Below are 25,604 nucleotides of genomic sequence, written 5' to 3' on the forward strand. Positions count from 1 at the left end.
GACCATTACTTGGATGCGGAAATAAAGCAGCGTGCACGAGAAATGATCCAGGCTGCGATGGATGCGGAGAACCCGCGTGGAGACGGAGCAGCGCACGGAGCGCACGGAGAAGGAGATCAGAGCGCAGAAAAAAAAGACTTGTCTCTCTGCACCCTCGTTGTCTGTTATGTTCAGTGAAATCCTGCAAGAAAGTGCCTCAAATAATAATAATACGTAGGCTATTATGTTCTTAGGCTACTATATATGTGAATATCAGATTGTAGCCATATTTCTGCTATATATATATATTTTTTTTTTTAATTTGATATAAATGTTTATTTATGCCCTGGCCCTATTTAAATACACTCTCTCAAATCTTTCTCAAATGTCAGGCAGATGACAAGCTCAACCGCTCAACAGGTAGACAGTTATCTGTCTGAAGCCCTCATCCCCAGAAGTGATAACCCTCTTGCCTACTGGAGAAGTAATGCACTTTCTTGTAGTAGTCCTACAGATGAAAATTTCAAATGCACTTGACCTAAATGCACTTTGTTTTTATGAGAGAACATTTAATTTTAAAAACCTTTCTGCAGGCCAGTAGGCCTGTACATTATTTTTCAATGTACACATGAGTGGGGTCAAGTTAAACATTTTTAGTTTGAATTTTATTTTATACTGTGCATTGTTACAATGTGCTAAATAAATATTTGCATAATTTGTAATTAATTTATTCTTTGAAACTTTAATATTAATTTATGCAATTGCAATGCCTTGATTTTAGTAAAGTTAGTACACAGTCATAGCCATAAATGCAATGGTAATAATAATTGGCATAATTTCTTTCGGTTTTTCGGTTTTCGGCCTTGGTTTCCTCTTTTTTGGTTTTCGGTTTCGGCCAAGAATTTTCATTTCGGTGCATCCCTAACTTCATGCTTCCTTCTGCTGACCAGCTTTTTGAAGATGCTGATTTCATTTTCCAGCAGGATTTGGCACCTGCCCACACTGCCAAAAACACCAAAATAATCAAGAGACCAAAAAATGCAGATGAGCTGAAGGCCACTGTCAAAGAAAAAAACTGGGCTTCCATACCACCTCAGCAGTGCCACAAACTGATCACCTCCATGCCACGCCGAATTGAGGCAGTAATTAAAGCAAAAGGAACCCCTAACAAATATTGAGTACATGTTCAGTAAAATGAACATACTTTCCACAAGACCAACAATTCACTAAAATGTTTTTTTTTTTTTTTTTTTATTGGTCTTATGAAGTATTCTAATTTGTTGAGTGAATTGGTAGGTTTTTGTTAAATGTGAGCCAAAATCATCACAATTAAAATAACCAAAGACTTAAACTACTTCAGCCTGTGTGCATTGAATTTATTTACTTTATTTGAGTTGAATTACTGAAATAAATGAACTTTTTCCACAACATTCTAATTTATTGAGAAGCACCTGTATACAAACTGGAAACTTAGAAACTTCAAAAAATGGTCAAAATAGAAACTTAAAGGTCTTCACAGCAACTCGTCAAAATAAAAGTTCGGTTTAACTTGAAGAAACTGTGACAGAAATTAATTAATGTAATGATAGCACTACTAGTACAAACATTATTTTTAAAAGAATATTTACCAGAAAAAACATTGAGTGGCTTTCCTGAGGTAAATGTAACATTGCTTGACATCTTGTTAAGCTGTTTCATTGATGTCTTTCAACACTGATTGAGACATTTCAGTAAGTTTCTTTCAGCACACTTTCTGATGTAACTAGAAGTAAAGATGAAGAGATCCGTTCACGTGCCACTTGAAGTGATGTGGCTACTGCTATCTGTCACGACGCATTAAAGAGGGTAAAAACACATCTATTGTTTGTATTTCATGATAAAGTTGACATAATTTGGAAGCTCAAAGCTTATTGCTATTATTGGCTCTCAATAATGCTTAATGAAGTTTAAGCATCAACAGAAAACGGCATATACGACAAGACTGATCTTAAGATTTAAGAATTAAGATTAAAAATGAGAAATTTATATTGTTTAATCCAGCACTGGCTTCCACACATCTGACATGTTTACCTGTTGTAGCTTATCAACACTGTGTGAACGTAAGACAAAGACGCAGTCAAAACGAGCCATCGCTAATCATATGTCAGGGATTCCGGCCCTCCAGAACAGTTTCGGCCAAAATTGAAAATCGCTTCCTAAATTTTGGTGCATCAATAAAAATACACAATAAAAAAAAAATCTTTATTAAAGGGATGGATAAAAATACTATGGAATTCAATGGCTACCAGCAACTGTTTGGGTTACCAGCATTCTTCAAAATATCTTCTGTTGTGTTACAGGTTTGGAACAGCTTAAGGCTGAGTAAATGATGACAGAATTTTCATTTTGAGTGAACTATGCCTTTAATTATAAATTATGGATAGTATTCCAAACACAAACTCCTAAACAGTGAATAAATGTTAATGCAGTATCTATGGCTTTATAAAAAGATCTCTTTTTACATGCCTTTCAGTTACACACAGCATTTGTAGAGGCCTGAGCATTGTGTTTGCTTTCACAAAGAACAAATAGAAAGAGTAGTGGTTCTTTTTTGTTTTATTAATCTGAAGCTTTCACCTCTGGCCTGCTCTTACCCATCTTTTCCTCACCTGTCCCCGTATCCGCCTCTTATACTTTCCTGTTACAGCGATAGTTCCAGATATGGACATGTCTAGTAAAGCTGCAGTGTTCAGGGGGTCTAGAACTGCATGCTCCTGGGGACAACTGGCCCATCAAAACCCACTTTGTGCTTGGGAAGCTCATGACAGTTTCTTGTGGTGCGCTGGGGCTGATTCTTCCCCTGACTGGCCTTCTCTGTCATGGGGCTGCTCTGAGCGACCGGCAATCAGTGTTTCCAGCTTAAGTTATATTTTCCTCTGACTTTACATTCCTGGAGGAATGTGTCAGAAATGATATTTTCAACACAACATTTCTCACCGCAAAACTGACCTAATTCTGATTTTGTGGCACTGAACCTACTTTTGAAAATGTAATTTCAGATGTTGGTGAATTTAAACCTATTTCAAAGAATTGGACCTATGTGAGTCATTCTGTAATTTAGGGTACATTTCACGTCTGGAAAGAAGTGTAAAATCAAAATGCTTTCACAGTAAAACAACTGTTGGTTTCAGTTTCAATCATTAAACGTCATTTTGATATTCTAAAGAAAAATATGTTTTTCATGGCGAGTTTGTTAACTGTGTTACAGATAAACTATATGGGTTTAACATAATTGACAATTTCACCATTTTGACTCATCATTTCAATGGCAGGCCAACCAAATGTTATTTTCTCAATCAGCTTAACCTCAAACTTTAAAATTAAAAAAATATTGCAAACCATTACAATGTACCTAGATGAGAAATTAATATATTCATTGGACAGTTAACAGAATTTTGTGGACATGAGTTTTCTTATTTGAATGAAGAATACATTTAAAACTCAATGTTTTTCAAATGTATTTAGTTTGTAGAAGTACATATAATACAGATAATCTTGACTAGCATTTATTTGAACTCGATTAAAAAATCGCAAAAACTGTAATTTAAAGGACATGAAGGCAATTTTAAACAAACTGAAAAACGGTGCAAAAAAATGTGTTTGAGATTTATAGAATGTATTCGCATAATGCATAACGCACTGTTCCTATTGATATCAACAGATGAGTAGTGTAAGCTCTAGATGCCACACTCACCATCGCTTGGCTGAGAGTAATCTGTTGTTTTTTCCCCTCACACACGCAAAGTGAGAAACGAGACCACATAGAACTGACGCTTTACAAAATTACTAAATTAGTGTGGAATTATTCATTCAAAAGTTGTTAGAATAACATTAAAGAAATAGTTGAGATTTGTCATCATTTACTCAGCCTCATGTCATTTCAACCCACAAGACTACAGTTCTAATGAAACCTCTAGGTCCAGGTAACCAAAATGTAAAAGGTCCAAAAAGGTCATAAAGGCATTGTTAAATGAATTCCCATGAATTGAATGTCCCCACTGACTTTCATTTTAACAAAAATATAAAAATCAAATGATAAAAGCAACTAAAGGTGAAGTTCACCTTCAGTTAATGGTCCCCACTGACTTGCATTTTTTCCATACTATAGAAATCAATGGGGACCAGCAACTAAAGGTGAACTATCCCTTTAATTTAGGCTTCATTTGCATCTATACACTGATCAACATGCATACATATTACGCATCGCATATGGTAAACACAGAAGCCTATGTGTGTGCGTTGTGTGAATTCATATGGATTTATTTAAAAATCTAATGCATAAATCCAGTTCATTGTTTCCGCCACACCCTAATAGGAGCGTCCATCTGGAGGCTAATCAAGGTTTTCCTTTGCTGCCTGTCTGTTAGTTTTACCAGGTTTGTACTGAGTACTAGCATATTAAGATAATGATATTAAAAGAACAAATTCATTAAATACTTAATTGATGATGCATACTATACACAGGAGAACAAATGTGCCTGAAATATGAACGCAGTGCTGCGCTCACTTGCGTGTTAAGAATTTTCCCATAGAAAACACAAAAGAAGATATTTTGAAGAATTCTGGAAACCAAACGACAGACAGGTAGCCATTGACTTCCATAGTTTTTATTCCATACTGTGGAAGTCAATGGCCCACCTTCAGTTTGTTCACATATCTTTGTTTTTCTCCTTTTGAGAGGCGATCTATATTCTTGGCTTGAAACAGATTTGTGGCTGCAGTTTTTTATGGTTGTTTTGACCCGTGCCAGTAACGTGACCTGAAGACTGTGAATATATATTAACAGGCGTCCTGACACGTGTTTAGGTTGAGGTTGAATACTAATGATCACTGGAGACGAGCTCTCAGGCCTCTGAACACGGGAGTGTTGTTTTGCTCTTCAGAAGCTGGTGCTGATCAGTGAATGAAGTCCTTTGCTCACCCCTCCCTCCTGCGGCAGCCCTACCCACCTCTTATTAAAATGTCCTGCTAATCAAAAAACCTCTTGTTTTGGACCCACAGGGGGCCCCCGAGTGTATGTGTGTAACAGAGCAGTGCTTTATGGCCCATGCATATTCTTGTGGTTTGAGGTACAGATTTGCAGTTTGAAAAAAAAAATAAGTTAGTGAATTAAGAATAGCAGGACTTGATCCCAGACTTGAGCAAAGTTGAATCATTGTTTTTTGCAGTAGCCTTGCAATCCCACATGAAACTGAAAATCAAGGCAATACTTTTTGTATTTATTATTATTTTATGAAAATATCCAAGAAATGTTTAGTGTGTTAAAAAAAAAGGTACAATGACTGCATCACTACTGACGTGGACCAGAACAGGGACTGTGAATAAAACACACCCGTTTTTTTTTTTGTTGATGTTGTTTTTGTAAGGAGCACTTGTGTGCGTGAGTGATATCATAAGGTCATGTAATGTTTGCAAACATTTTGAAATACTCTGTATTTGACTTAATACAATGACGTTTCTCTTTGAGCATAATGAATGATGAGCATCTGCATCATTTAAGGGGCAGTACAAAACTACCTATTTGTGTATTGTACTACATCCCTAGTAGGGATGCACTGATAGGATTTTTTGGGGCAGATACCGATTTTAACAACCCTTATTGGCCGATACCGATATTTGTCACTTCCTCTCTTATTTGGAATTTTTGCATCAAAATAGATAGTATTTTGATCATGTTTTAAATCAGCAAAGTTCAAAAACACCTGCATTAAATTATACTATTACATCACATTATACTAATAAAACATCAGTAAAGTTTTAGTCATCATTCAGATGAGGTCCGCTACACTTATGAAAGTTACAAAAGTTATTTAGTCAAGAACAGTGTGCGATCCTATGTTAATCATGTCTTTAGTTTTTTGTTATTTGATTAGCATTAAAGTGCAGACAGCAGCTCTTGGATTATGCAACAAACATCATACAGCTCAGTGCCTTCACGCAGTTAATTAATAAAACACCGATTTATTGTATCGGCCTTTTTCTTTTATAGCCGATATGCCGATGGTTGTAAATTGGGGAAAAAAATTGGCCGACGAAAATATCGGCGGCCGATTACATTGGTGCATGTAAATGATGACAGAATTAAAGACACCAGTCGTAACAAAATGGACTATGTTTATGCAACCTCCTGTAACAGAGAAGGTTGGTTATAATCAGGTTGTAATACTAATCTAAAACCGTTTGTATATCGAAATGGATTGAAATGACAATGGGTGGCACTTCCTTTACACCTCTCACTAGCAGATTTGTTTCCTCGCCCTGAGGTTGTGTTAACTGAACAAAGACTTCCGGGCTTTCTCATGCTTTATGTCACGTAATTACTAGAGAAACTCCCTTCTGTGGTTTTGTTGGTTCTTGCTCAAGTAGTAGGTGATAAGGAGGTGAGTGAGGCTGTTTCTTAATTTCAAGAATTGGATTAGAATTGATCTTTCTGTGAATGTTGATGATGTTGAATGAGTAGACAGGGATGCAAGATTGCATAAGAATGCATGTTTGTTCTCAGCTGTGATGCTGTCTCCAGCTCGTGTGCAGCGAAGCACAGCTAATGCATGGAATCTATCTGAGATGATGAAGTGGTTTAGGTGTGATTTTGATGGCAGGTAGGTGAAGCGAAATAGTTTCTTTCTATTCTTAAGAGAAGATTGTTTCAAAATCTTTTATCATCCACTTTCAGACAGTTTCTTGTGAGTGCTTCTTGTCATTACGAAACTGCCAGTTTCTCTTCCATGGCATTTAGCTTCCTGTGTGAACATCCCATAATGCAACAGTATCTCACATAATACAGTCGTAAACAGCACTTCACAATGTAATTTGAATGTGTACAAGGTTATGGCCAAAAAAGAATATTCACGTAAATTTTTTTTCAAATCATTCGATATTGATAATTTTAATGGAAAATTTCAAATCTCTATTTCTTTCCAGTTTAAAGGCAGATTTTTTCACCTAAGTGAAAGTTGTAGAAACTAGACTGTTAATTGTGGTTTTAAACTACTCTTTTATGGTCAGAACATGACAAGCACATCACATTTTTGAATTGCTTTTTTGCAATCATGTGATTCTGATGACGTGCAAAATTCAGATGCTGATATCTTGGATAGCAGGGGGGCCTTTTTTATATATATATTTAAGAAATTTGAAATAATTTCATACTGGATTAAAAAATAAATGTGTAAAATAAATATACTTATACTTTAGATCACAAAGTATTTATTTAACAAAAATATAATTAAAAAGGAAGTAAACACTGAAACCAACAGGGCACTCAGTATTCTGGGAAGTTTGTGTGCATTGGGAATCATATTCATATCATATTTTTATTTTTCAAATAAAGCCAGGGTAATACTCATTTTGCATACAGCACACAGAGAAAATGACATGAATGTGACAGTGGGCAAATGCATAAAGCGCAGCATAATTTGAAATCACAAGTTTAAAGTTTAAAGCATTCAATTCACACGGACCGACCGTCACGCAGAGAACACACGATCATGTTGGATAAAAATGCACACTTCACAAGATCTCACAGCTGGATTCGACTAAGTTTGCAAGGTTTGTGAAATTAAAAGTTCACTAGCCATTGAAAGATTTGTTTAAATGATATAAATGCGTATTTTATGCATAATTGGCTTAATGCTGATGGCAAACGAGAAAGCATTATAATGTTTGCCATTTCTAATATAAAAGCAATAGTTATAATACTTTTTGTATACATTAATTCCTTTGTTTAACCGTACTATCTGATTATTAGACAGACTTTTATCCGTATTAGACAGAACTGTTAACAACGACAGCGAACAAGAGGGAGAATGTGAGCACTGTGTGTTCAGGCGCTGCTGCTCTCAGCGCTGTCAAAATAAAAGTCCAACCTCGAACACATGGGCCAAGCAGAAAAACTCAGCCTATGCCGATATTTGAAAAATGCCAAATATCGGCCGATATATCAGACTTTTTTTTTACATTTTAACATCTCAGTCATACTGTAATGTGATGTCTGATCTTTTCTTGAGTTTATCAGCATTTTAATCCATCTTGTCGATGACCTGGGAACTAAGGTTCACTTAAAGTGGGAACTAAATGTATTTTCCAACTTGAAATATACAGTCACAGAGAATTGTTCATTACACAGAATCTGTACCAATATCGTGGGCCATAAGCATCGCTTGGCCACTGAGTGTAGCTTGGGCTCCTCCTCATTGCATCCTGTAAATGTTGTCATACACTTAAAAATAAAGGTGCTTCACGATGACATAGAACAAGAACCTTTTTTGTCTAAATGGTTTCATAAAGAACCTTTAACATCTGAAGAACCTTTACGTTTCACAAAAGGTTCTTTGTGGCAAAAGAAGGTTCTTCAGATTATAAAAAAAGTTTGAGAAAGAGACGGTTCTTTATAGTGTTCGACCGATATATCGCAAAGGGCAATATATCGGCCGATATTTGCCATTTTTCAAATATCGGCATTGGCCGATAAGTTTTTCTGCTTGGTCGATGTGTTCGAGGTGGGACTTTTATTTTGACGACGCAAAGATCAAACAAACTAAAAAAACAATGCTCACACTCTCCCTCTTGTTTACTGTCGTTGTTAACAGTTCTGTCTAATACAGATAGAAGTCTGTCAAATAATTATAAATAAACATAAAACAAAACAAAAAAAACACTGGGTTTCATAATTGGTATGAGAGTTTTATTTATTAGTGGGGGGGGGGGGGGGGCTGAGGGGGTATTTTTTAAGACTTAAAAAAGAGAGAGAAATTAATTTTATTCATCATGCACGAAGTGAAGACATTTAAAACAATTAAAATAAAATAAATTCAATAAAAAAATTAACAAATATAACAAACATCTTTGATAAACACAAATAAATGCTGTTCATTAAACTTTATATTTATTAAAAAAATCCTGAAAAATAAAGTGCATCATCATTTCCACACAAAATATGAAGCAGCAAAATTGTTTTCAACATTGATAATAATCAGAAATGTAATAAATTGTAATAGTTTCTAAAAGATCATGTGACACTGAAAACTGGAGTAATAATGAAAAAACTTCTGCTGTGCATCACAGGAATAACATTACATTTTATAATATATTAAAATTGAAAAAGAAAATGTATTTGTAATATTTCACAACATTTCTTTTTTCTTTTTTTTTTTTTTTACTTTATTTTGATCAAATACATTCAGCCGTGATGAGCAGAAGATAGTTATTTCAGAAACATTAATAATTGTAATGTTTCCAAACTTTTGGCAGGTAATAATAATAACAATTCTATATACTTTACTATAATATATTATAGTACTTTATTATAATATATTTTTAAATTGTTGTCATGATTATTAAATGCTGCTTTTTTATTTTATTTTTTTATAGGACAATATGTGTTATTCCAATATAAGATATGTCTTTTAATGTGCACAAATATATATTTTTAATAATGAGTGCTGGGGCGTTACTTGTGGGCGTGGCTTGGGCCGTGGTCAGATTTTCCTTCTTTTTTGTCTGTAGCTGATCACATGCCTGCTAAATTCCCTTTATCTTTTGAGATATAAGAGGTCACTGTATTATAAAAACATCCTGTAAGAAAATTCAGTTCCAGAAGCCAGTGTCCCTTTTTTTTCTCCATGTATTTTAACGATAACCTACAAGCTTTTAGTATCTGCCGCTTTTAATTTATCATTTGCATGGAACTTGGAATTCTTGCCTTACAAATTAAAGTTTGTAATGTAATAATTAATAAAATCAAATCACAGTTTGAATAGGTTTATTTTTCTTGTTCCAAAACAACACACTACAAAGTTTCGTATCGGTTTGAGGCAGGTAATATTCAGTCATTTATTAGATGCTTTTATGCAAGGGACTTACAAATGAAGAGCATCACACGCATTTTTATCATCGAGGAGCTGAGAAATATTTATAGTACTTCTAGTTAAGGGTAAGCTAGCACAGTGGTTCTGCAGACAAAGTATCGCTCACAAACCACATAATCACCAGATCTCTTTAGACGCAAGCAAGCACATACATCAACACAGCCATACACCTCATTCAATGATCAAATTAATATCAGTAATAACCCAGTACTTCAGATAAATAATGCTTCCAACACACATACACAATAATAACATTTTGAAATTTCCTAATCCAAAATGCATTATTGTGCAAACCATTTTTCTTAAAAAATAAATAAATTAATTAATTAAAAAGTGGCCCAATCACAGCTATATTTTTTGGAGAGGTGTGCCCTGTAGCTACATCGAGGTGTAAATTGCCCTTTAATGTCTAGATTCTGTGATCTCTCGTGGTTTCCTCACCTGAAGCTAATGCTGAATCTTTAATATTTGCTTCATGTTTTTGTCACTGATTGAACAGAGAGTTCATTGATGGAGATCCAACATCTGTTTCTCACAGACAGGCCCCTTTGAGAGGTCATTTAGGATTCTTGAGGTGTTAACAGAACCATACTGATATTTCTTACCTTATTTTACCTTATTTTTTACCTATAGTCACCAAACCCTTGCCATGGCCAACATGTGAGGAGATATGAAAAATTAATTCACATTTTAGCATCTTCAATGTCTTTTCATGATGTTCACCAAGTTTGGTGACTAAGAGGAGGAGGTTTTTGTTTTGTTTTTAAATACTCCTCCCTAGGAAGTTCAGCACATGCACTTTTTAACATCTTAAATGGCTGACTTCCTGTTGACTGGATGGGAGCTTGTTTTTGGATTTTTCTGTTTTTTGTGTTTTCTGGATTTTCTGCATATATGTGCAAGTCAGGTCACCTTTATTTATAAAGCGCTTTTGTACAAAAACATATTGTTTTAAGCAGCTTCTCAATGATAAAAAGGAAAATAACAGAATCAGTGATGCAAACTTCAAATTAACTTTCTGCATAGAAAGCTTGCATAATGTAAGTAAATAAAGAGTAATTTGCATGTAAAATAGACCTTCCTGAAAACTCTCATCTGGATTCACGAATACAACGTAAACCTCAGATCTGATAATGAATCACAGTCATTCATAAATAGGGTGTGCATGTTCATTTACAATGAACATAATCCCAGTCCTTTAATTATAAACTACATGAATTATGTTTACAAGAATGTCATGGGATCTTTGGACTTCCTTTCCTAGGGTTGTCTGCAGTATATTGCATAAATGCAAAAGAGACTAATTGGCCATATGCCTAAAAAAATTATTTGATGAAAGTGTTGAAATGAAATATTACTTGTGCTTATAATAGGCTAATACTAATCCATAATCAAAAAGAAAGCGGCCTTTACGGCTCTTGATTTTGTTTATATATGACTTTTTTTTTTTTTTTTACATTTAACTCATTGATTTTGTTATTTTTATTGAAATTCCTAAACGCAATCTCGGTGGAGTGAAACCATCTAATCTTTTAATGAACTGCAGAAGCACATAAGAAGCACAGACTGCAAGCCAGATGAGTTTAACCTCAATATCTTAAAGATTACCAAGCTATATGGGCAAGTTAGCTTTTGAAATATTATGATATTACATATTGTGTTATCAAAATGTAGTGTCATCAGTTTTACAAACCATGTAGCTACACGTGGTTGAGAGCAGGTGTACATTTTTTGTGTACCAACTAACATTTTGAACACATTTTGAAAATGTATGAGACAGCTTTGGGTTTGAGACTTTGGGGATCTTATCTATTCACGAACAGCTTGTAACACTCCATAGAGAAAAACTTTAAATTGCATCATATGACCCCTTTAAATAAGATCAATATGAACAATAATAAGGCTTCTACAATATATAATTTCAGGTGTTCAAGGGAGTGCTGCAGACTCTGTGCTTGGGCCATGAATTTTAATAAACGCCACAAAAGTATATAAACAATACTTTAATAACACTTCATGGGAAGCCTGCTGGGAACTACAGATCCACTGGTCAGTTAACTCAACAAAAATGATTCATGTATTCCCAACATAAAATGATTAGGCTACCTTTTTATTTATTTATTTATTTTTTTTTTTTTTACTAAATTATTTTACCAATTAAAGTTGATTGAAAATAATGCAGTTAGGTTGAGAGAAATCATAAAGATATGTTGCATTAGTTAATTTTAACAAAATAAATTGAACAAGCTGCACAAGCTGTCTTTGAGCTTGATTCATTGCTCTCTCTCTCTCTCTCTCTCTCTCTCTCCCTCTCTCTCTCTCTGTAAGCTGTGTGTGACGGAAGTGCACTCTCACATGTGTCTAAACATAAACTAATGGGAACAGGTTAAATAAACACTGGCTGTGTAAATGGCGTCACACAGTGTCTGCGCTACAGGTGAGCTGCAGAGCATTAGTTTGTGTGTAGAGAGAGTGAAGCTGTGTTCACTGTCAGGAGAGCCCACTCACACTAAAAACACTTCACTTCAGAATACAACAGATGCTCAGAGATCAAAAGGGAAAACTAAGAAGGCCTTCATCTCCTAATACAGCACCTGTCAGATTTTTTATATCTCTGATATACTGGAATTGTATCTCTGACTGCATGTATATACACTTTTTTTCTTTCTCGTTTTTATGCATTTTGTTTGTCTATAAGTAGGACACATTTGGACATCGATTCTGATTTTGCTGAAAGGTGAGCGTTGAAACTCTTTAATGCACTAGTAGTTCCAGTGAGTTAAATCGCAGATTCACACATTTACAGAGAGTCCCACACACACAGAGAACATCATCCAGGAACACAGGAACAAATAAATAAATAATGTGCATGGATAAATCCTTTAATAACACCCCAATATCCCATAAAAAAAAGAATTGCCAAATTTGATTTCATGGTGGCTTTAATTGTGCTTCTTTGGCAAATCTGATGCTGTGCCATGGTCCGGATTAAACTATGAGATGAAAAATTAAAAATTTTTTCATGCTCTGAGAGAATCAGATATATGTTTGTGAGGAAATATCATCATCATCATGTAAATGACGACGCATGAGAACAGGTCCTAGTCTGTGTTTTTATTAGAGCTCCATCAGATGAGCCATGTTACATTTTCTGTTGCTGTTTATTTTATTTATTTTTTGGTAGTGGAAGAATGGTATTTAAAGGGAAAGTCCACCTAGAAATTGAAATTATATCATTAACTCATCCAAATGTAATTGCAAAGCTATATGACTGAGTATCTTCTGTGGAAAATCAAAGAATATATCATTTTGAATAATGTTGGTAACAAAACGGTTTTGGTACCCATTGCTGTCCAGTGTATTTCTTGTCCATACACTGGAAGTCAGTGGGAACCGGAACTGTTTGGTTACCATCATTCTTCAGAATATCTTCTTTTGTGTTCTGCAGAACAAAGAATTGCAGTACAGGTTTGGAACCTGAAGGTGAGTTAATTATGACAGACTTGTAATTTTTGGGTGAACTGTCCCTTTAAAGGATTAGTTCACTTCCAGAATACAGACTTCCTGATCATTTACTAACCCCCATGTCATCAAAGATCTTTCTGTCTTCAGTCAAAAAGAAATTAAGGTTTTTGAGGAAAACATTCCAGGATTTTTCTCCATATAATGGACTTCAGTGGGGATCAGTGGGTTGATATGCCAACTCAACGGGTTGAAGGTCTAAATTGGGGTTTCAATGCAGCTTCAAAGGGCTCCACACGACTCCAGCCGAGGAATAAGAGTCTTATCAAACTCTACACTGAATAATGAATCTTTTATTCACCTTCTGTCTACATTTTTTGGTTATAAAGCAGGATGCATGAAAGTGCGACTCAATCAGTGAGCTCATGCTGAACAAAACCATTTTGAGCAGATTCTTGTGCTCAGTGCTATATTGTAAGCGATGGGAGTAAATATAAATAAATATGCTGCTGAAATCAGCACTTTCCAAGATGTTATCTTGATTACACATGGGACGGCCACATTTAATTGGGTACTGAATTGAGTCAGTTGTATTACCGGTATACTGTAATAACAATTTCAGTATTTTGGTAATTTTGACAACACTAGTTAAATCTGTAATTGCTTGAGGTTATCTAGAGGACATGTGTTAAAAAAAAGAATGTTTTCACTCTCTGTTTTATGGCCTTGGGCTGTTTTTAGAAACTGTTCACGCTTTTTCTTCTGATATTCTTATTAAAGACTGTTTTCTGTTCCTTTTTTTCAGACTTGAAGCAATGTTTAAATCACTGCTCAAGGGTTGTTAATTAGAAATAAGGCCCTCTTCACTTTCTGACTGTGCTCTTGGCTGTTTTTTCCTCCAGTTTCTCGGGAGCTTGTTTGGCCCACATTCTTTAAAATAGCTCTCTGACGTGTACAGTCCTGCTGCGGAATGCGACTGTGGCAGGATGTTATGCAAACCATACATTACTGAATGGGGACGTTTGTTATTATCTCAGAGTTCGTACAGAGTTTGGAAAGTTGGGAAAATGGGATGATTGCTTTTAGCAGTTACAATTTCAAGGCTTAAAATGTGCTTGCATTTTAAATATTGTCCTTGAAAAGGGTTGATTTATTATTATTATTATTATTATTATTATTACACCTAGTGAAAAGAAAAATAATCACATTGTGATACATTACCGATCCAAAAAATCTATAGGCACATCCAGTTTCATCAACAGCTTAATGAAGCGTTGAATTGTTCATGTCACCATTTTAACGACAGCTGCAAATAAAAGGAGATTATAAGTAGTGGTCGACCGATATATCGCCAAGGCCGATATATCGGCCGATATTTGGCATTTTTTAAATATCTCGGCGATTTAGAATAAGTTTTTCCTGCTTGGCCGGTGTGTTCGAGGCGGGACTTTTATTTTGACGCCGCTGAGAATGGCAGCGCCTGAGTGCACAGAGCTTACATTCATCCTTTTGTTCACTGTTGTTGTTAAACAGTTAAATAAAAGTCTGTCTAAATCAGATAGAACGTTAAACAAAAGGAAATTATGTATACAAAAAGCAGTTTTAAGGATTGCTTTTACATTCCAACATTATATACTTTCTCGATTGCGGTGTTTAAGCAAATACGCATTTATATATAATTTTTTTTTTTTTTCCACTTTATTTATGATTTTTGACAGCTTACAACAAAGCACTAGCACAATGAAATTTCTCTATGCTGGGTTGCCTTTTTTTTCAAAAACCACCCCTAACAACATAGAAGACAACGTAATTAGACATTTAAGGTTAGAAAAACTAAGCAGTTTAAATACCATTAAACCAAACCAGCAAAAGACCAAAAAAAATAATATATAATGAGTTTAACAAATAAGATCAGATTTTCAGCAGTTTAAGCCATCACATTTAAGACGTGGCGTGATTTTCCATGACATGGTATAGTGCACATTTTAAAAGTTTCCATATATTTTAAGAATGGCTGCTCATACTTTATTAAATTTAGACAATGAACCAGTTTTAGAGTACATATCATCTTCTCCATGTTAAAAAACCTCATAATGTCAGCGATCCATTGGTCATGTGTTTTTAGGGGGATGTTCTTGTTTCCACCTTAAGAGTATGAGACGCCGTGCAAGCAAAGACGGCAAAAGCAACTATAGCGTTTGAATAGTGTTTTAGTTAAAGAAATGCTAGAGGGTACCACCCCAAAAAGTGCAGTCAAAACAGAGGGAGTAAAATTAACTCTATACACCTCAGAAAAAGTATTGAATATAGATGTCCAACATTTATATAATTTAAACAAATATTTTAATGACTAATGAACATTTAATATCACAAACCTTGCAAACTTAGTCGAATCCAGCTGTGAGATCTTGTGAAGTGTGCATGTGTATCCCGCATGATCGCTGTGTTCTCTGTGTGGACGGTCGGTCCCGTGTGAATGAATGCTTTAATATTTTAAATTCGTGATTTCAAATTATGCTGCGCTTTATGCATTTGCCCACTGTCATATTCATGTCATTTTCTCTGTGTGTTTTAGATAGATAGATAGATGCTTTATTTGTCATTTCTATATGTTGCATAGAAACGAAATTATTTCACACGTCCACAGCTTGCAGTTCAGTGCATTATAAAAACAGAGATATTCTAGTAAAAAAGTAGACTGCTTGCACTGTGTGCTGTATGTAAAATGAGTGTTACCTTGGCTTTATTTGAAAAAATGTGATTCCTATGCACACAAACTTCCCAGAATACTGAGTGCCCTGTTGGTTACAGTGTTTACTTTTTTTAATTAAATTTTTATTTGAAATATTTATTTATTTGCGCAAAAATACTTTGTCATCTAAAGTAAAAGTATGTTTATTTTACACATTTATTTTTTAATCCATTGTCAAATGATTTCAGATTTTTAAATATTAATAAAAATTAAAAAAAAAAATATTGGCTTTATATCGGCTATCGGCCCGCCTGCTTTCCAAGATATCGGCATCGACTGTCAAAAAACCAATATCGGTCAACCACTAATTATAAGCTATAGCTGTCGAGGAGGAACAACACAGAATCTACGGCTTAGAATGCAAAAAAAAGAGATTAATCAAGGATTAACAGGATAATTGAAATAAAACCAAAAATCGCATATGGTTTAGTGTTATCATCAAATCAAAAAGGCTGCGATTTATTTAAAAAAACATGTGCTTTTTGTGAAGCACTGCCCTGTTCATACACGTTATCAGGTGTTTGCTGCCCACAGTAAATGCTGCTCCACACAAACTTGTCATTACCTCACCCTCAAGTTGTTACAGACATGTATGACTCCTGTAGCTCAAGTTGTGGTTAGAGCATTGCGTTACAAAAGCGCAAGGTTGGGGTTTGATTCCCCGGGAACACATGATAGGTAAAAATTGATCAGCCTGAAAAGCACTGTAAGTCGCTTTGATAAAAGCGTTGCTAATGCATAAATTGTAATTTAATTTTAATTTCAATGTATGACTTACTTCCAGCGTTGACCATGAAAAGATGATGTTGGTTTGAAGATTGTTGGTAACCAAACCGTTGATGGTAGATCTTGACTTTACGCATTGCATGGGGGAAAATACTAGGAAGTCAGTTTCTTCCTAAGCAACATTCTTCAAAATATTGTGTTTTGTGTTCAGCAGAAGAAAGAAACTCAAGCAGGTTTGGAACAACTTGAGGATGAGTTTCATTTTTCAGAATTATACATTTTTGGTGAACCATCCTTTAAGGCCTTCCTGCAGTTTGAAATTAATTCGGCAAAAAATAATGTAATTTAAAATACAGCTTATTATTATTATTATTACAGTATCTATTTTCCTCATTTGTTTTTATTTAATTGTTCTTTTAGATTTTTAATAGTAATAATTTATTATTTATTCTCTTTTTGTTTTTTTATTTAGCCATATTAATATAAAATCACAAAATGTCGGGCACATTGTTTAGCTCTACAACAAACCTGGAATTTTTTTTCTTCCATCCATTTGCAATTTTTATCAGAAAAGCTCTACATTGAGTCCTACAGTCTGAGAAACTGAATGAATAAATGTGGGGTTGGTGGGGTGGTGGGTCGTCTTTTGCAATTTCTCAAACATGTTGGGGGGGGCGACACATGCGGTTGGTCCTATAAGTTTTATGAAAACTGTTACAAAATTTATCTTTAAAATACAGTATTCTGAAAAGGGGGCGAAATTCGGCTTTGCATCAGTAAATAAGTGGCTTTTTAAAGTGTATTAAAATAGAATAACAGTTATTTTAAATTGTAAACCTAGTAGCTTCTCCAGTGTCACTGTTTTTTACTGTATTTCTAATCAGATAAATGCAGCCTTGGTGACCATAAAATTAAAATAAAAAACAGTTTCATAATTATTCTAGACTTTTGACTGCTTGTGTATATAACACGCCCATCAAGTTGTTCAAGGTTAAGAAAATGCAGACCGGTGTAACCAGGTTAGCAGTGGCATAAGTGACATCAACCAGGCGTAATCTTCAGCTAATCTACTGTAATCCTGGATGTCTAAATCAAGCGTGCCGTGTGGTCAGTCAAGCCCTCAGCCTCACAATTCAGACCAGCCTTCCTCAGGCTTCAGGTTCCTCCGTTAAAGGGGAAGCGACATGCCTTTTTATAGTTTTAATTATATTCCTTCAGGTTCACTTATAATGTTTGTGAAGTCAATAATGATTCATTTGTTTTTTTACGAAGTGAGTGACATACTCATCATTGTCAGCATTTGAAAAACAGTGATGCGTTGCACATTTCAGTTCCCGTCTCCGTTCTTTTTAATAAATTTGCATTCGCAATCGATTACAAATCTGTTTTTTGCTTTGTAGGTTTAGAGTGGAGATGGATGCAAAAAAAAAAAAAAAAAAAAAATAATGATTCAATGCATTTTAGCATGAGGCCTGCAACATAAAATGATCCTATACACGTTGTTGTGTTTTTACACGATCGGTTTAGCGAATAATTGTGGGCAAAATGTTGCTTTTTTCAAACAATAGCAATTTTTTGTTGGTGCATAGGTGTACTGACTTGCAAGTAGATTTTTAGCTTTAATATTTTTTAGTGTCTGCTTTGAACATGAAAAATTTATAGACTAGTTTTTAACATGCTTACAATATAGAGCATATTGCATGCATGTTAAAAACTAGTCTTGAAATTTTTCATGTTAACAGACTGAAAGCAGCAACACTGGATTTTAACACATTAGGACATGGCAAATTCATTAATTTCAGTGCGGTTCGTTGCAGTAAAATTGAACACTTCTTGCTGATTATGCAGAACTATTTGTTTCCTAGTTTGCAAAAGTGATGACTAATGAATATATGTAGCACAACTACTGGTCAGAGCAAACAAAATACACATTTCATTGAAGTAATATTTGTGTTTTTTCTTGTTTCCAGCGACAGTCTGGATGCTCTGGTTTATGACCTTGATTTTCCAGCCTGAGGAAAAAAAACAAAAGCATCGATAACTTCTTAAATAGATGTAAGTATTTTGTCTGGAATTCATTCAGAATTACATGATGAAGAGTTTCAAGCTGCTTTGCTGTGAAGGGGGACTGGTTTTGGGTCAGTACTTTCAGTCAGATAACATTTTGTCAGTCCAAGTATTCACTCACACAAAAGGGCTTTTGGCACTGCAAGGTGGAGATGCACGTCATATTCTTTCTCTCTCTCTCAGCGGAGGCCGTATCATTGTATAATTGTGTGATTTTCACTTAGTAGTAAACTTTGGATTGCTACAGACATGAACAACATTGCCAGTTGTGCTATTACTATTAGAAGAGACCTGTCAGATGATAAAACATGCAAAATATACCATAGTATTAAACTAAAGTAGGGACCATTCTAGATCCTGAGGTTTTTTTGACATTTCCAGGTTTCCATACAAGGGTCAACTTCTATAGAGATAAATAGGAGACCATAAGAAATAGCATTTTTATTTTTTATTTAAAAAGCATCAAAAAATGCTTTGGAACTAGGGCTGAGCAATTTATATAACAGTCATATTTTTCATAAATAAATGGTATAAAAGTGTATACTGTATATAGTCAAGTAATTTGCAATTAATAGTCACTAGAACAAAAAAACACTTTACAAGCAATAAACATATTGCTTTCAGTATCTGAAAGTTTTCCAGAAAGTAAAGCAAGCAAGCTTCTTTCACATGCATAGATTTGTTTTGATATATCAGATGCTTGTCTCCTCTGTTTACAAGCCATAACCCACTGTTTACAGTAATTCTGCAAATGCATATAATAGCACACGTGCAGTCATGCACATCCGTGCACACATGCAAGTGTGCAACTATTTGCTGTAATATTTGCAAACTTAAAATGAATCATTAAAAAAGAATAGTGATGCATCTGAGAATCAAATCTTTTTTTGTTTGATTATTAAAATTAATGTTCCTCTGATTGCTATTTCAGAGCAAATACTTAAATATCAAGTTATTTATCAGCAAAAGGCTAAAGAAATATTGAGATGACTGACATGCGTCTAGGCACTAGTGTAGTTCCCCGTGACATGAAATGCAACCGTTTTCTTCCCCCTGAAAAGTTTTTCTAACTGTCCAGCATGACAAAAATCACAAATCATTTCTCTAATGTTTCTGCAAATGCTGTGGGATTTCTTCTGCCCCTTCTCATAACTTAGATTCACTTCAGTTGCTGGCTTCTCTTTACTGAATGAATATGATCCAAATTCGTATTGTTTCTCTGCTGTGTTTTTAAATCTGTTGAACTTAGATGCCACTCCGCCTCATCCATTCATAGTTCAAGTAAGAAAAGAATCCCTGTTGCTCAGCGAAGAACAAATCTGGCTGAATGTTATCTGTTCCCTCGGGAAGCAGAGCTGGATGTTAGATAAAGCCTCCAGGGCCCCTCAGCGGCACACCCATTCACCTAAACAGGTGCCCCGTCCGGCAGCGAGGTTTTCTAAGGCTATGTTAACACAGGCAGTTTTTGAGATTGACACTTGCATTTAGTTACAGGTGTGTGTCTCAAAGTGGCAAATCTTCAACCTTCAACCATATTCTGCTGCCCAGTGGATTCTTAACAGTATGCAGATGTTTGTCTGATATTGGTGGCATGTGTTTTTATTTCTAGATAAGGACACAATCAGCAAAATTCGGGAGCTTCGTATGAAAGCAGTGGACTATGAAGTGGTAAAGGTCATAGGACGAGGTGCATTTGGAGAAGTACAGCTGGTAAGTGCATTGAGTATTGTTCTCATTTGTGCTGCTGTTACTTCCACTTTTAGAATATATACCATCACCTAGATTTTTTTGTTTTTAGTGTGGTGACCAATTCTCACTATTAACTAACTATTAACTCTGATTTCTGCCTCAATAATAAACTCCTAATTTGCTGCTTATTAATAGTTAGTAAGGTAGTTGTTAAGTTTAGGTATGAGGTAGTGAATATGGTCATGCAGAAAAAGACATTCAAAATAATAAATAAAAAAGAAAAAAACTCACAAAACAAATTAAAATATAACATTTAAAATAAAAAAAGCCAACTTAACTAAAATCAAAACTGCAAAACTCAATTGTTTCTCGTTAGTCTAAAAACATCTTTTATTGAATCCAAGCTCAGGAAACGACTCGTTTTGGTTTGTGCTACTTTATGATGTAATAGTGTGGCTAAGCCCCGCCTCTGCAGGAGATCAACGCCTGCTTCTACATCACTGCCTCTTTTGCCCCGCCCACTGATATGCACTTGTAGTAGGGCTGGGCGATATATCGAATCTTACCGATAATATCAGAATAATTAGAAGAAACAATTTAAAATTTGAAAATATCGGGAATATAGAATATTTCAAATTCAAGCATACTTTCCCAAAATAACTATTTGTGCAAAATATGCTTTGAATTGTGATCCTAACACCATATCTAGACCGGATGTGAGCGCAGAGGAAACAGAGCGGGACATTAGTTTACTGTCAGAGATTTGTTGTGTCAGTCCGTGTAGACAGAATCACAGATTATAGCGGGTTCTGTTGTCTCTAGTCACGTTGCGTCGCTCACGTCCGGTGTAAGCACTGTTTGTTTGTTTGCTTTGCTTTACTACGGATTCATTTTTAAACAAGACAGTATGATGCAGGCTTTTCAGAGAGACTGAAAGTAAACTATGATGCAGTGCTAAGTCTGACTAAAACAGAGCGTTCTGCAGGAAGGTTGAAAACAGGATAGAAAATAGCCTATTACTTCTAAATTATGTGTTTTTGACGTAAAATCACACTAACTTTATAAGTGAACCTCAGAGAACTTTATAAAATATTAATAATAAAAAAAATCATGCAGTTCATGACTTTAAGATGTGCTTTGTAAGTACTAATAAACAGCCAGTATGCTAGTAATATGCATGCTAATACGCAATTAGTTAAAAGTGAGGATAGATCTCCAAACTAAAGTTTTATATTTTTACCTTTACTTGTAACCTCCTTGCAACATTTTACCATTACAATCCGCCAACAACAAGCGGCAACCTCCCGCTCTCTCTCGTGAAACCAACACGGAAGTGACTAAAACTGCAGTTCATCAGCTGGCCTCGTTTACACTGAAGGTCTTGATGCCCAATTCAGATTTGTGCCTATATCCGATTTTTTGGCTGCTTCTTTTCATGTGTAAAAAATTCTCCATTAAAAAAGACCTTCAAAATGATTTATGATTTTTTGCTGGAATCAGACAAAAAAATGACAGTCACCCAAGTGAAGTCCTCCGTCTTTTCTTATTATTAATTACTATATTTAAATAATCACAATACAGCTTTTTTTTTTTTATTTTATCTTTGCTATTATAAATAAGAACAGACAAAAAAAATCAAACAAAAAAACAGTACAAGTAGCTTAGAAAGAAACAAAAAATGCATCACCTTTATCATTTTATATCTAAACTAAAGCATTCATGTGCAAAAAAAAACAATCAAATGTAAAAATAACTTGTGTGTTCATTACAAATAAATCGATTATTAAAACTACAAAAGCAGATACAGATGTCCTATACTGTAATGCACAGATCTAATATAATGTTACACATCAGATGTTTTCCCCCAACAGTTCCATAAGCGTTCACTTAAGACAGAGCAGATGATGTTTGCGTGAATTCTGAAATACTGTAATTCTGTATATGTGTGTAGGCTATTTTTCGGTATCGTGCACCGTCAAAAGCGCCGTTATACGCACGCACTTTGGATGACAGTCAGCGCGAGAAGCGAGCGGAGAAAAAAAGTTAACCTTTTTTTTTTTTTTTTTTTTTTTTTTTTTTTTTTTTTTTACCTGAAGCTCAAAATAGCCCGTGAGAGAATTTACACTAATTTTGCCAGCAAGGGTCACATATGACGTCGTTAAACCGTGCAGAAGTACCAAATTGTCGCAGTTTTAATGACGTACAGAATGCAGTGCCTCAGAAAATCTGATCTGTCTGTTTACATGACAGTTGCATTGGCACGTATCTGATTTATATCTGATTTATTTCCACATATAAATGAGGCCTGAAACCGATCTCGAAATATCCGAATGCATGCGCTTTTTTCCTGTTTACACTGTCATAGAACAGATCCGATCTGTGTCACATACGAGCAAAAAAACGGAATTGGGTCACATTTAACTGGCAGTGTAAACGAGGCCATAGACTCCCCAAGTTTAAATTGCCCAAATTTACAGCAGAAAAAGCATGTTTACAGACTGGTACAAAAAGTAGTTTTGGTCTATATAGCTAATTTTTGCCCTTCATGACAACTGTGACGGGGTGTGAATTTTTTATTTTTTTATAACCATCACCCGTTTAAATTATATTAAGCCTTAAAGTTCTGCATAATTAAGGGCGTGGCCATTTGAGTGACAGGTGGATTGCCGCTGATGTAAACCACCATCGAGCTAGGGTGGGCGTGGTTTCAGCAACCAGCTCCCGCCTCTCTTTGCCCAATGACGCGCTGCCAAGATGGCTGGCTCCGCCCACTTTAAGCTTCAAAAACGGTCTTTGGAAACCTATGGGTGACATGACGGACACTACGTCCATGTTTTTATACAGTCTGTGGTCAACAAAAGCTCGCAACGCATCTTAAAAACATGGCACTCGTGTGTAAGAGGCTGCAAAAGATGCAAAGATGTGACACATCCGTCTAGCACGTTTACATAGAAAAACAATGGAAGATAAGCACATTGGAATGCAAAAACACGTTCTATGTCTAACTGTACTTACCTGATTTTAAATATAACATAGTATATTAGTGCTAGATGGTATATCAGTTGATCCGGCATACTGGTTTCAATTTATGCATTGTTTAAATATAACCATGATAAAACTACGTGACCCTGTTCACCACGTATAGAGTGTATTGAGAAGGAACGCTATTCCCAAGACATTCTTATTAACTGTGTATCATTACGTGTCTCAGATTTTTAGGACTCTAGCTTTAATATTTGTCCACTATTTATCATCAAATCTGTTACAGTGACAGCTATTTGCTCATTTCTATTAGGAGTGCAAAATCAGTTTATATTTCGAATAGAGCAACGAGACGCATGCATATTCAATCGTGTATGCTCAGGGTTTATTTGTGATCACAGGGCTTCACTAGACATTTAAAGCATTTAGTCCAAAAGTGTGCAGATTTGGAGATATAATGCTGCTTTCACATACAGTATGTTCACTTTATATTTCTTTTAGATTGAATCATCATTTCTATTCAGTTTCTGCTAAACAATGCCCTTGCCTTTCTTAGTGTGAATAGAGTAGTGGTTATATGAGTGTTATATTCTGTACTGTTTACTTTATTTGAATGTCATAGTCCAGTGAAGGTAAAGTAAATAACAAGCCCTGTTCGTGTTCAATCTCTCTCTGTTCGGTAGGTGAGGCACAAAGACACACGCAAAGTCTACGCCATGAAGCTGCTCAGCAAGTTTGAGATGATCAAGAGGTCGGACTCTGCTTTCTTCTGGGAAGAGAGGGATATTATGGCCTTTGCCAACAGTAACTGGGTAGTAACAGGTATGAATCATCTCCCTCCTAGAGCTTTAAAGCTACAAACACCAAACTCGGGTCAGACCTTCAGACTGTTCTGACTCAAGGATGGAATGCACTACACAGTTCTGAGTTGAACAGTTTCATAGAATAGTGTATGATGGTCACAAACTATGATTTTTTTTTAGCTTCAGACTTGGATTGCATCCAGTCAAGTTCAATGTTTTGAGACGATTTGTTATATGTCTCCTAGCAACGAGTTGCATGCTTCTGTGTGAGTTTGCTGTGATCTGAACAACTGTGCGATATTGACAATTTTTTTTTTCTTTTTTTTTTTTTGTCGATAACAATAATATTTTGCTGAGTGTGTGTTTGAGCTGGTACCTTGGCTGGTTTAGGCCTGGCAAAAACAGATTAATTCAGGAAATGACTGTCTTTACGAAAAGATCATTGAAAAACTGACTCAAATGATTTGTTCAAAAACAGAAAAATTCACATTCATTCATTCTTTATGATTGGATCATTCAATCATTGACTCGAAAGATTCAAAAACGGTTTAATTCAGTGAACAAAACACTTCAGTTTGGCACGAATGTTCACTTCTGGTTTTGTTTTGGATCTATTTTTTTCTAAAACCAGATACTGTTGTTACTAATATGTAGTTCACTCAATATTAACTCCTTGTTGTTTGTTGAAATGTTGGATAAAAAAGTAATATCACATTCGTGAACATGCTCATATGGTCATATTTGGGAAAACAGCATTCTTGCTTGTGCAAGACCAAAGTTGTGCAAGTTGCTCTTAATAAACTTTTATCTTGTTATGATTATTAATTATTATCAGCTGTGTGATTTGTCTTGAGTGGCTGTGAATGTCTAGTTGTCTTCAATATAAAACCACATTTAAAAACTAAAAACATCCTTTTGCTTTTGTGGCCATTTATCATGTCTTTAGTTTATGTATTTTTTTAAATATGTTTTCTTGAAACATTTTGCTGTATTCTTGAGTATGATGTAATTTTTTTTTTTTTTTTTTTTTTTTTTTTTTTTTGTCGTCCAGCTGTTTTATGCATTCCAGGACGACCGCTACCTCTACATGGTGATGGAGTATATGCCAGGTGGAGACCTGGTTAACCTGATGAGCAACTATGATGTGCCTGAGAAGTGGGCTCGTTTCTACACTGCTGAGGTTGTGCTGGCACTGGACTGCATCCACTCCATGGGCTTCATTCACAGGTCTCATTCATA

General features: G+C 35.1%; 1 pseudogene; it reads left to right on the plus strand.

The window, feature by feature from the left end:
* Positions 1-25,604, plus strand: part of LOC122135225 — a 59,867-nt pseudogene that overhangs the window by 8,739 nt on the left and 25,524 nt on the right.

The sequence above is a fragment of the Cyprinus carpio genome, chromosome A2 (genome assembly GCF_018340385.1).
Source record: "Cyprinus carpio isolate SPL01 chromosome A2, ASM1834038v1, whole genome shotgun sequence".
Classification (NCBI taxonomy): domain Eukaryota; kingdom Metazoa; phylum Chordata; class Actinopteri; order Cypriniformes; family Cyprinidae; genus Cyprinus; species Cyprinus carpio.